Below are 15,583 nucleotides of genomic sequence, written 5' to 3'. Positions count from 1 at the left end.
GGACTTCAGTACTTGCAGCACTCGGGCTCAGTAGTTGTGGCTCGTGGGCTCTAGAGCGCAGGCTCAGTAGTTGTGGCGCACGGGCTTAGCTGCTCCGCGGCATGTGGGATCTTCCCGGACCAGGGCTCAAACCCGTGTCCCCTGCGTTGGCAGGCGGATTCTTAACCACTATGCCACCAGGGAAGTCCCATTTCATTTCTTATGTTGTTAAAATGCACCAGTCTCTTCAACAGACTCATCTAATGAATGAATTAGGAAAATACCTCCACTGGTTCATTACGTTGAATTTGGACTTGGTAAATTATTAGTATCAACCATGGTTTTCTCTGGGAGGACAAGCTCCAAATAAACAGTAGACAAGATTTATATGCATTTTACTTTAGCTTTTCTTGCTCGAAAGGCCTGATGGCAGTTCTTTTTCCTGAGTACTTGTTTACACCGTCATAAAAGGAGAATTCTGATTATAGCTTCTTGTAGCCCCAGGGAAGGAATATACTTTTGTCTGCGGATTTGATTCTACTTTAATCCTGAAAGGGGTGTAGCCCACTCATGGAGAGGAGACAATCTGATTTTTCTTTAAAACTGTCAATTTCATTGGGCAACTGTGAATTTCTGGAGAACATTTGTAACATAAATGGAGTTCCAGAAGTCATGCTGACTGGCAGATGTTTCAAGATTGATTAAAGATTTAGAAAGAAGTACGTTTCCCCAGGCTGCCGGACTACCTTTTAATGAGATTGACAGTTTTACACATGGGATTAAAAAAGTTCTTTATCATACAGAAATAAATTTCTTAAGTTAAATCCGTTTGAGAGAGATGGATACAGGATAAAGTGTGTGTGAAGCAGATTGGACATTTTACTGGTGTTTAACTTTGAAGCTTATTTTTCAGAGATAGATGAAGTTGGATGTTTCAAAGATGAAAAAATCATTTTGTTAGACTAATTTCTCTAATATTAAAGAAGGGGTCAGCTCCCCACCGGTTAAGGTCATGCATTCTAGGGAATTTGTAATCGTGATTTTTAGATGGGTATTTAGGCATATGGAGTTAGAAATGAGCAGATTTTCATTTTATCTTGTAAAGTTTCAAACGGAGAAAGGCATTGGCATGTTAGTTGGAGAAACGACCAACAAGGAGAATATAAGTGTTATTAAAAGAATATTTCTCACTATTCCGTGATCTAGGCATGCAAGTGAAGATTATATTAAATTTAAGGGATAACATATAAAAAGAATAATATCAATTCAAGTTTTGAAACCAGAGGGGAGAGAAAAGGACCAGAATGATTAGACGTTCATGGTGCGAAGAGATTTGATATGAACTCGTTTGATCCCTGTATTTTGCTGATGGGGAAACTGAAGCCAGGAGCCATTTCATGACTTCTCTGAGGCTCTGGCCCCTCAGAAATCATATTTTTAAGCTACAATGTGGAATTATCCTGATATATTGTGAAGTGTGCAAAAAAGCAAGTGGCAGAAAAAAAAGAGGGATTTTGGCACAGATGTGTGCACATGAGTATTTCTGCACTGGAGTAGATGAAGGGCGGAATAGTTCTGGTCGTAACTCTTGGAAAGTAAGTGTGCTTTCCTCTAAGAAGTGGGACACTGGAGGTAAAGTGAGGTGGGTGGTCATTTGCTTCTTAAATTTTATGCTTTTTAATTTATTTATCTATCCATTTGTTTGTTTATGCACATTCATACCTTTTGTAGTGCAATAAAAATAGTATCATGACCCTAATTGGGCAGAGATGGAGCATAGCAGTTGGAAGATAAGACTTTTTTTTTAGTGAACTCATTTTACTTAAAATATATTGAAATTCATTCTCTGCATGACAAGGGCATATCCTCATGTATTGTCTTGTCCTGAAAGACATGGTCCAGTAACATCACTGACCTTTTCTCTCCTGTATCTCTTGGAACTTGGGAGAGGGACAGATTATGTTCATTCATATGTAAAGTCATCACATATGACTTTCACTGTATATTTTCTTTTGCAGGAGAGAAAGCTAGGCCACGTGACTTTCTGCACCTTAACATAATCATTACGGCTTTGCCAAAAACGCTGTAAGACATCCTCACAATTCTAATGAAATATATTTTCCTGTAGTGATCACTGTTAATGTTTTAATTAGGAGCATTGAGAGCTCAGGTTTTCAGCAACATCTCACGGTCATAAATTGGAGGATTAAGTGGTCTTTTTACATATCATATTAAGTTTATCAAGGGAACAACAACTCTAGTTTGTCAAGAGAGAAAGATGGTATTTGGATTCTATACTTAAATATGTAAACATGGCAGCTTCATCAGTGAGAGTGTGGTTGGACTGGCCAAAGGGGAGAAGAAAGTTGGGTCAGGTTTTCAGAACAAATCAAACTGATTTGGAATTTCAATATATCTTGATAATTTGTTCACTTCCAATTTTCTGTGCCATTTTACAAGTGTTGATGTCCACTGTATGTAGCAAAATTACATCCAATATTTCAGACCCATGGTCTGGGTGAACCGTTTAATTTGTATAACCCAAGTCCTTTGTTTAGGACAATAATAGAATGCAGGGAAGGAGAGAGAGAATCTTGTCCCTTTGAGCTGGTTTTATAAAGGTTTGTTTCCAAAAGCTATTGAATAGTATTTTTGTAGGTTTTGGCCCTACAGCCAAATAAAGATTTTTCTGTGGAAGCATAATGCTGTCTAATTACCATGTCAGTGTGGTTGGTTGTAATTTGGACGTAGAAATGTAGAAATATTGATAGAAATTATTGTGAGCTCTATGAATCAATATACTGAATTTGGACCTAACAGTAGTAGGACACTTAATAATAACTAGTGCCATTAGGATTTAATAATAGTAGGACACTTAATAATAGTTGGTGCCACTAGGCAAAACATTATATACATGTACAGGGGAATTAGTTACTACTTGTGATGCCATTTTATAGATGAACAGAGTAAAGGTCAGAACAGTGGCATAGCTTGTTCAAGGTCATGTGGCCGAGCAAGATGAACCTGGAATTGAGCTTGGCATTTCCTTAACTCTTAATTTAACTCTTGGAACAACATTTACTATCTTTGGAGGGAGAGTGAAGATTCTTAAGTGCCATGCTAGATTTTCTGCATTCATCATCTTTCTGGGTCTCTGTAAGGCACATGTTGTTAGCTTCATTTAAAATTTCAGGAAACTCAAGATCAAAGAAGTCAGAAGTTGTCCAGAATCACAGAAATGGTCAACGACCAAGCAGAATCTGAACTCCTAGCTGTGGTCCCACCGTCCATGCTAGTCCTGTTATTTATACCAACACGGATGCAGTGAACCCAGAATGTTGGTCCATTTCATCAGGATGTCGTATGGATGAGAAAGTGTGTTGAATCACGCATCACCCGCAGAGACTGCTTCTGGGATCTTCTGCTCCTGCTACAGTTACTATAGTACCGTTGAGTCAATATTAGTGGAATGATTGTTAAGTGGGAGGAGTCACCACTTCCATTGTCTCTGGCCAGTTTGAAAGGACCTCTCTAGCATTGGTAAAATTAAGGCACAGAGAGATGAAATAATTTACCAAGGTCACACAGACAAGACACCCACATCTGTTTCTATGATTAACCACACTCCTTGACTAAATATACAGCATAATGGTCAAATCTGGGTTTGAATTCAGTCTCAAACCTTTAAGATGTACTGACATTGTCCTCATTTTACAGGTGAAGGATTTAGGCTTACAGGGGATGCATAATCTACTCAAGGTTGCCCTACTAGTACCAGGAAAAGCAAGAGGTTCAGCCTTTCTCTGCTTAATCTTTACAATACTAATGCAGGTCTCTAGATCCAGTCCTCGTAATTTTAATATTGGTAACAGGACTAGCTAAATGCTTTGAGTTACTACTGTAAGACTGCCTCTTTTAGATATTTTCTTGAACTACTTTTTACCTGATGCTCTGAAAATAAGAAACATGGAAGTTGCTAGTAAGGAAAAGACTAAGAAATGGATTTGAAGGAAACCAAAGTGAATGTCATGCAACTGACTTGAAAACCAATGACAGGAGATTGCAGCTAGGTGTCTGAGCACTCTTTATGAGTTTATTCATTCCTTTAGAAAAGTAGACTAATAGTCTAAAGCTAGGGTTCCATATATAGAATCTTTAGAAGAATTTTAATAACCAAGATCATCTCATTCAATATAGTAAACTAAATTTGAACACTGGACACAAAACGAATAGGAAAGAGCACATTGATGTCAATGAATGTTTTTCCTCTTTTTATTGTTGTAGTTTTGCAAGGTTTTCCAATATTTTTCCCAGTAATAAAATTATAGAGCCCTTTCGGCCAGAACCGCCATCTTCCAGTAATTCGCCAAAATGACCAACACAAAAGGAAAGAGGAGGGGCACCTGCTATATGTTCTCTAGGCCTTTTAGAAAACATGGAGTTGTTCCTTTGGCCACATACATGCGAATCTACAAGAAGGGTGGTATTGTCGATATCAAGGGAACGGGCACTGTTCAAAAAGGAATGCCCCAGAAATGTTACCATGGCAAAACTGGAAGAGTCTACAGTATTACCCATCGTGCTGTTGGCATCGTTGTAAACAAAACAAGTTAAGGGCAAGATTCTTGCCAAGAGAATTAATGTGCATATCGAGCATATTACGCACTCTAAGAGCCGAGATTGCTTCCTGAAACGGGTGAAGGAAAATGATCAGGAAAAGAAGGAAGCCAAAGAGAAAGGTGCTTGGGTTCAACTGAAGCGCCAGCCTGCTCCACCCACAGAAGCGCACTTCGTGAGAACCAGTGGAAAGGAGCCTGAACTGTTGGAGCCCATTTCCTATGAATTCATGGCCTGATGGGTGTAAAGAAAAGACCTGGAGGATACAAATGTCTCTCTTGAGTAGAAGTGTTGTGTCCCCTCCCCCAAAGAACTATTTAAAGCACATTTTAATTGTGTCCGAATTCAGTGAGTGATGTCTTTACTTTTCAAATTTAGTGGTTTTTCTTCCTGAAGGATGTGAGGTAGTTTGTTGTGCAATATACTCCATTGGTTAATAAACTGCTAGATATTATTTATTAAAAAATTACATAAACCTAATACCCCCATACAAAGTTGTTATTTTAGTATATCTCATTCCATTTTCCCCCCATGCTTCTAAAATTTCACATGGTTGCTATTATTATATATTTACAATGTCATGTCCTGTGTATGTTTTAAAATTATTGCGTTATACACATTTTCTCAAATAATTACATAATCTTTCAAACCATAATTTTAAAGTCTATGATACTCTGTTGAGTAGGTACATGATTACTTGATAGTTAAAACAGTTAAACTGTTTCAAATTCAAATAATGCCCAGGCCTATAACTTTGACCATGTAAAGGACTGTTCCCTAATAATCAATGTGATTATGAGGCTAGAGAGTTTGAATATTTTTATGACCCTTGATATGCATCGCAAATTAACTTGCCCAAGATCCACAGCAATTTACATTGCTGTCAGCAATGTGTGAAGGGACAAAGTCCAGTTTTTAAGATGAGAAATCTAGCAGCCTGCCACAGATGATGCTGACATTCTATTTGTTTTGCAGTCTTCCCTTCCCTGGTCATAGAACTTGGCTTGGGATCCCGAACTGAGTAATAAAATAAAGTCATACCTGCAGTCCTCAGTGTAAGTTTCCACCCTTAGCATGAAGATATATACAGTATTTTGACTAATGACTTCCATCATTTAGACACTCTGGAAATTCTTTAGCTCAGTTAGGAATTTCATTATAACCAGAGAAAAATTAAATATGCTATTTGCAATGGTGAGCTATGCTGTCTCCAGCCCATTAAGAAACTACTGCCAAATGGGTTCAATGACCATTTTGATTTCATTTGTTCCAAAACTGGAAAGAGGACCCATGATATCTGTTTCTGAATTTTGAGCAAATTTTAGTTCCTCAGCTAATACTCTGAATGCAATTTACTTCTTATACTTGCTGACAGCAGAGGGCATTGGATTTGGTTTTGTGGCTTATGCCCTTTATTAATTATACTCCATCGATAAAGCGATTTACATGTCCTATGAAGCTGGGAAAGTTAATAAAGAAAGAGTGTGTTCTTTCTAGTGAGTTCTGTCCTGAGTGAATGTGCACCTCTGGTAATTCGTGGTATATGCGTGGCTCTATCAGAAACCACATCAGCAGTTGAGACCTATTACATCAGTGACCTAATCATTCTTCTAGTTTAAAATATTTAATGAACATACATTCATTTGCGGCTCCATGAATTCAACACATGCATTCACTTATTTAACACCTTTTAATTTAGTGCCTACTATGTGTAAGGCTCAGTTCTCGGTACTAACAGATAAATGGTGAATCAAAGGAAACTGGAAAATATATTAATGATAAGTGTACTCATTTAACCCATAATTAATATTACTATAATAATTTTATATATGATATTAAAAATATAATAATATTTTTAATGTTAAATTATATGCTATTTAAAAATTTTATAGGTATTCACAGGGCTCAAAATTCCAGAATTAAAACTAAAAAAAAGTACACATCAAAAATTCTCTCATCCCTTTCCCCAAATTTATCCAAATAGGCAATTAATGTCATAGTTTCTTATGGTTTTTATTTTTTCAGCTGTATTTCAGGCATATATCAACATATACATATATGCATATGTAGATAAGCTTATACATATGTTATTTTGTGTACTCCTTTTTCCCCACATATATGGTGTACATACTATATATATTATTCTGCACCTACCTTGTGTTACTTAATAAATTTGGAAATCTCTCCTCATCATTACTTAAAGATCAGTCTCATTTCTTTTTTTTTTTTCTGGTGCATAGTATCCCATTGTGTTAAATATTCTATTAATTTGGAATTCTTAAGTTTATTATCTCCTTTTTTATTATTATAAATAGTACTGCAAATAAAATTTTTATACATAAGTTTTATTCCTTTAGATCTTTTTTCTTGATAAGTGAAATTGCACATTAAAAGTGGGACAATTTTTCTGGCTGTTGAAAAATGTTTTTCAAATTATAACCTGGAAGTATTGATCCACAGTATGTATGGAATACTATATTTTGTGTAAAAAAGGAGGGAGATAAGGCTGTATATTTACATTTGTGTGTATATGCTAGCATTTGCATAAGAAACTAATGAATGTAGTTGCAAATAGATGACAGGGACTGGTTCAGGGGATATAAAACAGATAGGGAGGCTAATCAATATATACAACTGAAATCATTTTGAATTTTGAACCATGTGAATGTATCACTTTTAACAATAGTAAAATTTCAATTTTAATTAAAAATAATAAAAATTCAATTTTAACTATAAAGTTAAAAAGTGAAGTGTAATTCTCTGTTATATTGTCATTTTCAATCTATGAATATGAATGGCTTTTTTTTTTTTTTAAATACTGGGGTATCCAAAAACAGTACCATTAAGTGAAATATATCACAAAGTACAGTTGGTCATGGAACTTGTTCATTGATAGGATCTAATTTATAGGTTTGCTGCTTTTATCCCTAACTCTTTTTTTAAAAAAAATTTATTAGATTATAGTTGATTTACAATATTGTGTTACTTTCTGCTGTACAGCAAAGTGAATCAGTTATACATACACATATATCCACTCTTTTTAGATTCTTTTGCCATATAGGTCATTACAGAGTACTGAGTAGAGTTCCCTGTGCTATACAGTAGGTCCTTATTAGTTATCTATTTTATATATAGTAGTGTGTATATGTCAATCCCAATCTCCCAATTATCCCTTCCCCTCTCCCTCCTGGCCTAACTCTTAAAAAGAAGGGAAAAATAATAGGGTGTTTCCAAATCATCAGTCATTCACACACCCCTTCCACAACTTTTGTCATAGCTATGGACCACTTTTACTGTTATTCACTTACTAGTTTTCCTTTAAAATGAGTTATTTTCTTTATGTGGAAATTTTATAGAACTGCCATTCATGAAGAAAACCAATATCATTTTCCATAAGAGAAGCTATATTAGCGGGGGCTTTATCAGAGAAGCAGAACCACTAGGAGATATTTCATCAGGAATTTATTTTCAGGATTAGTTCTTACAGAATTGTGGGAGCTGGTTTACAGAGTAGGTGTGCCCGATGCTGGAGCCTGACATCAGCAGCGAAGACGGACGTGACGTGGGGGAAACAGAGAGAAACTGGAAGCCATGTGGCTGGGATGGAAGCCTCTGATTGGCAAAGTCTCCAGTCCACCATCTTCAGCAACGAGGGCGTCCTGCAAGGAGGAAATGGGAAGGTGGCACCCATCATCACGGAGCTAGACAGACACTTGGCCCAGGTTTCTGAGGGGCTTAAGGAGGATCTGGCAGGAGCTGAAGAAGCTGCAGTGCAGCTGTTTCCTCACGCCCACCAGGTGAACCCTCAGATCTCAGACAATGTACATGAGGAGCGCCCTGCGCTGAGCTTCCAAAGTGTAGAAATAACGTGGTGCGGCTTCACTTCCTCCGTCCAGATCTTGTGGTCCACACTAACTCTGACCGGTGGAGGAAAGGCAATTCTTTGAAAAGTTATTTCTCGCTTAACTGGGTTGGCATAATATGAATCCACCAGAAAAGTAAATACAATAAAAGTAAGTGGGGAAGGGGAGGATGGGACAAATTGGGAGATTAGGTTTGACATAAATACACTACCATGTGTAAAATAGATAGCTAGTGGGAAGCTGCTGTATAGCACAGGGAGCTCAGCTCGGTGCCCTGTGACGACCTAGATGGGTGGAATGCGGGGTGGTGGGAGGGAGGTCCAAGAGGGAGGGGATATAAGTATACATATAGCTGATTCACTTCACTGTACAGCAGAAACTAACACAACATTGTAAAGCAATTATACTCCAATAAAAAAAAAAGTAAATACAATAAAAACCAAACAATATTATTGAATTCTAACTAGACACATCACTCCATGAAGGCACTGATCCTGAGGCTTTCTCTTTGTTGAAAAGGAAGATGAGCAAGTTTTAGAGACCTTTTAGAATCATTACTACCAACTGACTGGATTGTTCTCCATGACTCATTCAGAAGGACTGAAAAGACAACATGAGTATCTTTCTCACTGTGAGGTTCCATGTTGTTTAGTTCCTTTCCCAATATAATTTCTCCCAATCCTCTCATGATTTAAGGAATACATGGTGGTGAATGGAGATGGTGTCATGCTTTGTATGCTCTTCTCTCCATTTCTACTTCTTAAGTGAAGGTAATGGCAACGGGGAGGACAATATGGTAGACAGGAGGGAAAAGAGCAAGGCCAGATGTGATTTTATCATCTGCAGACCCAGCTCATTGAAGCCCTGTCACACATCAAGGGCAAGGATTATCTGCATCAAAGCCTTGTTGGCTTTTGAGGTGGTGGGCGAGAAACAAGCACAGCCTGGCTCTGATCTCAGAGGGTTTGGTGGTCTTCCTGGTACTCAGTGGGGAATGTGGGGTGGCTGAAGAAACCTCACGACTGAGTCTCTGAGGCACCTCCTTTGTAAGTGTGGATGGAAGCAGCCAGGGGCTGGCTTCTCACTGAGATGCTTCCACTTCTTATTTGTCCCATTGGTGTCTCTCAGGTCTTTCTTGGTTTCCCAGCATCCTTGAATACCCCTCGCCTGACTGCACAGGTTCTAATCGGTTCTGCAGTTGACCAGCTAAGTGATCTTGGGAAAGCCACTTAAAGGTCCTGCTAAATTAGGGATATCATACTTTCCAAATCGTTGGGCAGTTGTGAGATTTAAATCAGGGGTTGGTAAACAGCGAATCCACAGGGCAGATATGCCCTTTCCTCTTCCCTATTTTTGCAAATACACTCTTATTGGAGCACTGCCATGCCTGTTTGTTTATGTATCGTCTGTGGCTGCTTTCACCGAACACAGCAGAGTTGAGTAATTGTGACAGAGAGAGACCTATGGCCCACAGAGCCTAAGATATTTACTGAGGAAGAGCACCGATCCCTCGAGTAAATAAGTTCATACATATAAGTTCAATTCAAATGCTTACTGGCTACTATGTTTAGGTATTGGGCGTACAAGAGGGAAGATACGCAGACAAAGACCTCTACCCTCACGGAGCTTACAGTCTAGAGAAGGTGTCAGACTAAGCATAAAAAAAAGGTGAACTATATGTCAAGTGGTGATCAGTGCTATGGAGAGAAAATCAGGAAAGGGAGAGAAAGAGTGTGGGTGTGTGTGTGCATGTGTGTGGTGTATACGGCGTAAGTTGCAATTTTAACTGGGGAGGTCAGGAAAGAAAGAGGATCGTTTATGCAATGAATGGAAGGAGGTGGGGGATGGAGCTGTGTGGACACATGAGGAGGAATGTTCCAGGTGAAGGAACAGCAGGGCAGAAGGACAAAAGCTCTGAGGTAAGAGTGTGTTGGGAGGGTTCTAAGATGAGCAGGGAGGCCAGTGTACCTGAAGCAGAGTGAGTAGCAGGAGAGGGGTAGAAGATAAGGTCAGTGACGTTGGACTTCTTCGGCCAACGCAAGGATGTTGCATTGTGTTCTGAGCATGAGAGAGTGAAGACACTAGATAGTGGCGAGCTGGAGAATGGTGTGCATTGGGTTACATTTTATTTTATTTTTATTTATTTTTTAATTTTTTGGCCACATCGCTTGGCATGTGGGATCCTAGTTCCCTGACTAGGGATCGAACCTGCGTCCCCTACCTTGGAAGCACAGAGTCTTTCTTAACCGCTGGACCACCAGGGAAGTCCCTGTGTTACATTTTAAAAGCATCACTCTGGCTGTCTGCAGAGGGCGCCAGCAGGAGCCAGGAGTTCACATGGCAGCTGTTGCAGTGCTCTGGGCGCTTGGACCAAGTTTATAGCTGTGGAGGTGGTGAGAAGCAATCAGGTTCTGGACCTATTGTAAAAATAACAATAGGAGGATTTCCTAACAGACTAGAAGTGCACCGGGGGAAAAAAAGTCAGGGATGACTTCAATACTTTGATTTGGTCAACTGGAAGAATGAGATTATCATTAACTGAAATGTGGGAAAATAGGCGATAGGGCGAGTTTGGAGCAAAGATTAAGAATTCAGAATTGAACATGTTAATTTTGAGATGTCTATTAGAGACCCAGGTGGGACTATAAATGCTTAGAATAACGCCTGCCACATAGTAATAACCGATAAATGTTAACTGTTATGTATAATATATATAAATTTAATATAAAATTATATATGTATATAAATACCTACTATGTGTCAGCATTAGAGAAACAACAATGATTGTGTTCCCATCCCTGTCCTCATGGTGCTGGGTGGGACGACAGTTAAATCCTCGGAGATTATATGTGAGATCACTGGTCTGGGGCATTGCAGCTTTGGGGGAATCACACAGACTCTGCCTGGGCCCAAATCATGATTTCTCTGAAATTAGTCACTTGCAGTTTACTTAATCTCTCCATATCCTCGTCCTCATCTATAAAATAGAGATATCAACTTTATTTTTCATAATGCATCTAAGTGCTCAGTAAACACTATCTTAGGACAAAAGATGCTGTAAAATTATTCATTCGTTTCACAAATACTTGTTGAGTATTCACCATGTGCCAGGAGCTTGCATGGCATTGATGGTATAATGTGAATAAGACAGATGAAGACCCCACCTTTAAGGAGATCCTAGGGAGGCTGAGGTGGGGAACAGACAGCAAATAAATGAAAATGGTAGGTCAAGCTAAAAATTACACGGAAAATTAAAAAAATGTATGTTCTAGAGCTACACTGTCCAATAGAAATATAAAGCAAGCCATATATGTGAGCCAGATGTGCAATTTTAAATTTTCTAGAAGGCATGTTGAAAAAGTGCGATGAAACAGGTGCAGTTAACTTTAATAATTTGTTTAATCCAATATATCGAAAATGTTATTTTAACATATAATAAGTATAAAAAAATTAGTAAGACATTTTACATTCTTTTTTCTACTAAGTCTTCAAAATCTGGCATTTGATTTATTAGAGCATATTTCCATTTGGTCTAGACACATTTCAAGTGCTTGAAAGCTACTTGAGGCCAATGGCTGCTGTGTTGGAGAGCACAGGTCTTTAGAGTGACTGGGTGTCTGCTTTAGATTGAGTGGTCAGGGAAAGCTGAGACCTGTGACAAGAAGGATCAGCCATGCGGAGATCTGGGGGAAGCCCTTCAGTGTAGAAGACAGAACCAGGCAAAGAGCCTAGGTCAAGAATGGGCTTCCTGTGGTAATTGAGAACAGATCAGTGAAGTCAGTGGGGCCAGAGCCCAGAGGACAAAGGGGATAGACGTATGAGGTTGCAGAGCTACATGGGACCAGATCTTGTAGGAATTCAGAGTCCATAGTGAGGAGTGTGGATGAATTCTAAGTGTGTTGAGAATCATTGAAAAGGTTTAAGTAAGAAGTGATATGATTAAGCTATCGCTGGCTGCCCTGGTGAGAGATGAAAGTGGAATATTAAGAGGCAAGAGTGGAAGTAGAATAGAATGCTTCTCTTGGAGAATGGAAGTCATTGGAGATATATCTAGTCCAGCTTTGGAAGGTCCAGGATGACTTGGTGGAAGTATGTCATAAAGAGGGGTTGTCCAGGCAAAGTCGGGGATTGTAAGACACAGTGTTTTAGACCCATAGTCTTTGAACTTTTTTGATTACATAATTCATTCAATTAAAAAAAGCAAAACCTAATATTTTAATATTTATTCCTTCTACATGTGTTCTATTTTCAATCCATATACTATGGTATTATATTTTAGAAAAACTTTTCGTATTTATTCCAGACATACATAAGTAAATACAAGTTTTAAAATGTTTTCCTTCACTTCACTGCACTCTGTTTTGGAAATGATTGTTCTAGACAAAGGGAATTGCACAGGCAAAGGCCTGAAGATATAACAAAGCATGAGCCAGGGAATGGCAGTAGCTCAACACATCTGGAGGGAAGAGTGTAAGTAGGGAGGTGGGTGGGATGACGGTGAGGAAGTGTTCAGAGCTGTTTCTGGAGAGCTGTGCAAGGGCTAGGTCATGAAGAGCTTATATGCTGTGGGAATGATTTTGATAGATAATCTAAATACCTATATGACCGGAGGCTGTTGGTGGGTTTTAAGCTCGAGAGGGTATCTAGCATTTTGGTGAGCACTTTACCTTCATTTTCTCATTTCATTTGTCTTTAACAGGTGCAACGCAAGAGCAAGTGGAAGGGTTTAAAGCAAGGTGGTGACAAGAACATTGATTATTAATTAGAATATTCTCCTTTCTCTCCCCTCCACTTTCTCTAATTAAATTCTGTAAGTTGAACTCATGCTGGTAAAGACCATAGCCTTGATCACAGAGAGAATTTTCATTCTAGGGCAGACTGCATGCCAGCTCACCCTGACCCCTGCCTCCATGGCTGCAGAAGAAAAACGCTGCCTGGGGGCTAATCCAATAAAAACTGTCCAGTTCTACCAAGACGTAGAAATGTCCATCGGAAGCTTTCAGACAAGAGTATGGAAGTTTTTAAAAATACTGATTTACATTTCCTTTTATTTACATTCTTTGCTTACACAAAATTTCCTGGAAATGATTTTACTCTAAGAAGCAGAACTATTCCTTTTCCTTTGCTGGCAGGTTCTCTTTTCTGCCTTCCTTGATGAGGCAGGCTGGTGTGAAAGGGGCTGCTTCTCTATCCACAAATGCTCAGTAATTAACAGTCATACTTTATGCCTAATCCTAAAATATATGTACGTGAAATAACATAACATTTTAAAAAAGTGTATTTTAAACTTTGTACTTGTACAATTTTCAGCTTCTGATCAGAATTAAAGGGAGAATAAGCCCTTTCATGTTAAGTTTCTGGTCATGGCGAAGAGAGGTGTTTTATTGCTAATCTATTTAAACCACAGCCAGAGATGTATACTCAGAAAATCACTTTATCATAATGACTAATTGGAAAAACGGACAATGCTGTTGGAACATTGAGAGAGATAGCATTCGGGCTTTCAAAGTGGGTACAGCATAGGATCCCATGGCCTGGTTTAAGAGAGAACATTTCTCCTTCCTGATCTGCAGGAATCCAGTTAGCCCATTCCCCTTCTGCTTTGCTCTAGTTCATTTACATTGCCCCAGGTTGTGCTGGATTGAAAGGCTGCCTGGCTTTGTGTGATCCCTGGGCCAGAATTACTCTCCCTGCTTGGCCACTGGGAGCACACTGCTCCTCCCCCCCTACCCCCCAAATTCATCTACTTGATTTCACTTCTGGGATTCTGGAGTTGAAAGAGCAGCCTGTTGCAATGGGAATGAGCCAGAGGGCAAGGCTGGCTTGATCACCATTGTCTGGCCATGGTGTTCAACGTGACAACACAGAACAACAGCATTTGTGTCTGAGGATGGTCAGGGCCACCAGACTCCAACAACAACAGCAATGGTAATAGCTACCATTTAATGGGTATTTTCTTTTTCTTTTTTTAAATTGAAGTATAGTTGACTTACAATATTGTATTATCAATAGTTTTGGGTGTACAGCAAAGTGATTCTGTTATATACATATATATTTTTCAGATTATTTTCCATTATAGGTTATTACCAGATATTGAATATAGTTCCCTGTGCTATATAGTAAACCCTTGTTGCTTATCTGTTTTATATATAGTAGTTTGTATCTGTTCCACCCATACTCCTAATTTATCCCTCCCCCCACCTTTCCCCTTCAGTAGTATTCTTTCATATTGAAATCTGCACTTTGCTTTACTATTTCAAAAATGCATACTTTTTTAAAAATAGAAATATGCTATGAAGGGTAAACTCTTTCAGTGATATAGACTTGATTTTGGCCTCAGTCTTTGTGTAGTTACTGTAACCATGGTTCTGGAGAAGGTGATCATAAGAGGATCTACAGCTGGAGGTGGAAGAACAGGATATAAAGTGATAAAGGAGCGAGGAGCAGGAGAGAGCTTTTGTGCAGTGCTGAGCATGTTTCAGAAATTTTGCATCAACTATTTGTTCCTCATAACAAGCCTGTGATGTAGGTTTGTTTCCTAGATGCTGCTGGACATCTAATTGATACTCTCTTCTCCCTCTTATTTACCAACAGACCCCGGGTTGTTTGGGGTCATGGTATACCCAGCTAAAGTAACCAGCTTCTTGGCTGGGGCTCAGTCACTGGATGGGGCTAATGGTAAAACGCTTTAATAAGGGGAAGAGTCAGCTGGCAACTTGTCTCTTACCCTTTTCTCAGGGTGTAACATGGAGATGTTACTGGAGGTTGAGCAGCCACTTTGGGACTATGAGCTGATATACTTGGTTTTCTGTTACATTCAGCTGAGTGCAATTCCCAGTAAGTAGAATAATAGTAATAGGAGTTTATTGAGCTTCAACAGAGTGTGTGCTGTCTGCCAGGCAGTGCGCCAAATGGTTTATATTCATGATATCATTTACCTTACTTTATGATCCTTACTACAGCCATATAGTTAATGATACTTACAACGATACCCCTATTTTACAAATGAGGAAACTGAAGCTTAGAGATTATAAATTACTTGTCCTTGAGTGATTAAGTGTGAACATAGGTCTGTTCCACAGCAAAGCTTCTGCTCTTAAGAAGATAGGTTGACTTTTTATAAT

At 38.8% G+C, this 15,583-nt stretch overlaps 1 protein-coding gene and 1 pseudogene across 3 annotated transcripts in view; both read left to right on the top strand.

Moving 5' to 3' along the window:
* Positions 1 to 15,583, top strand: part of DOK5 (docking protein 5) — a 153,480-nt gene that overhangs the window by 16,346 nt on the left and 121,551 nt on the right. The gene's annotated exons all lie outside the window — the stretch shown is intronic.
* Positions 5 to 12,781, top strand: LOC309614410 (large ribosomal subunit protein eL21 pseudogene; annotated as a pseudogene). The gene has a single exon. The product of its transcript is annotated as a large ribosomal subunit protein eL21 pseudogene (transcript).

This window comes from Balaenoptera borealis (genome assembly GCF_965194805.1).
Source record: "Balaenoptera borealis genome assembly, chromosome: 16".
Lineage (NCBI taxonomy): Eukaryota > Metazoa > Chordata > Mammalia > Artiodactyla > Balaenopteridae > Balaenoptera > Balaenoptera borealis.
Note: the sequence above shows the minus strand (reverse complement) of the source record. Positions and strands in the feature narration are given on the sequence as shown.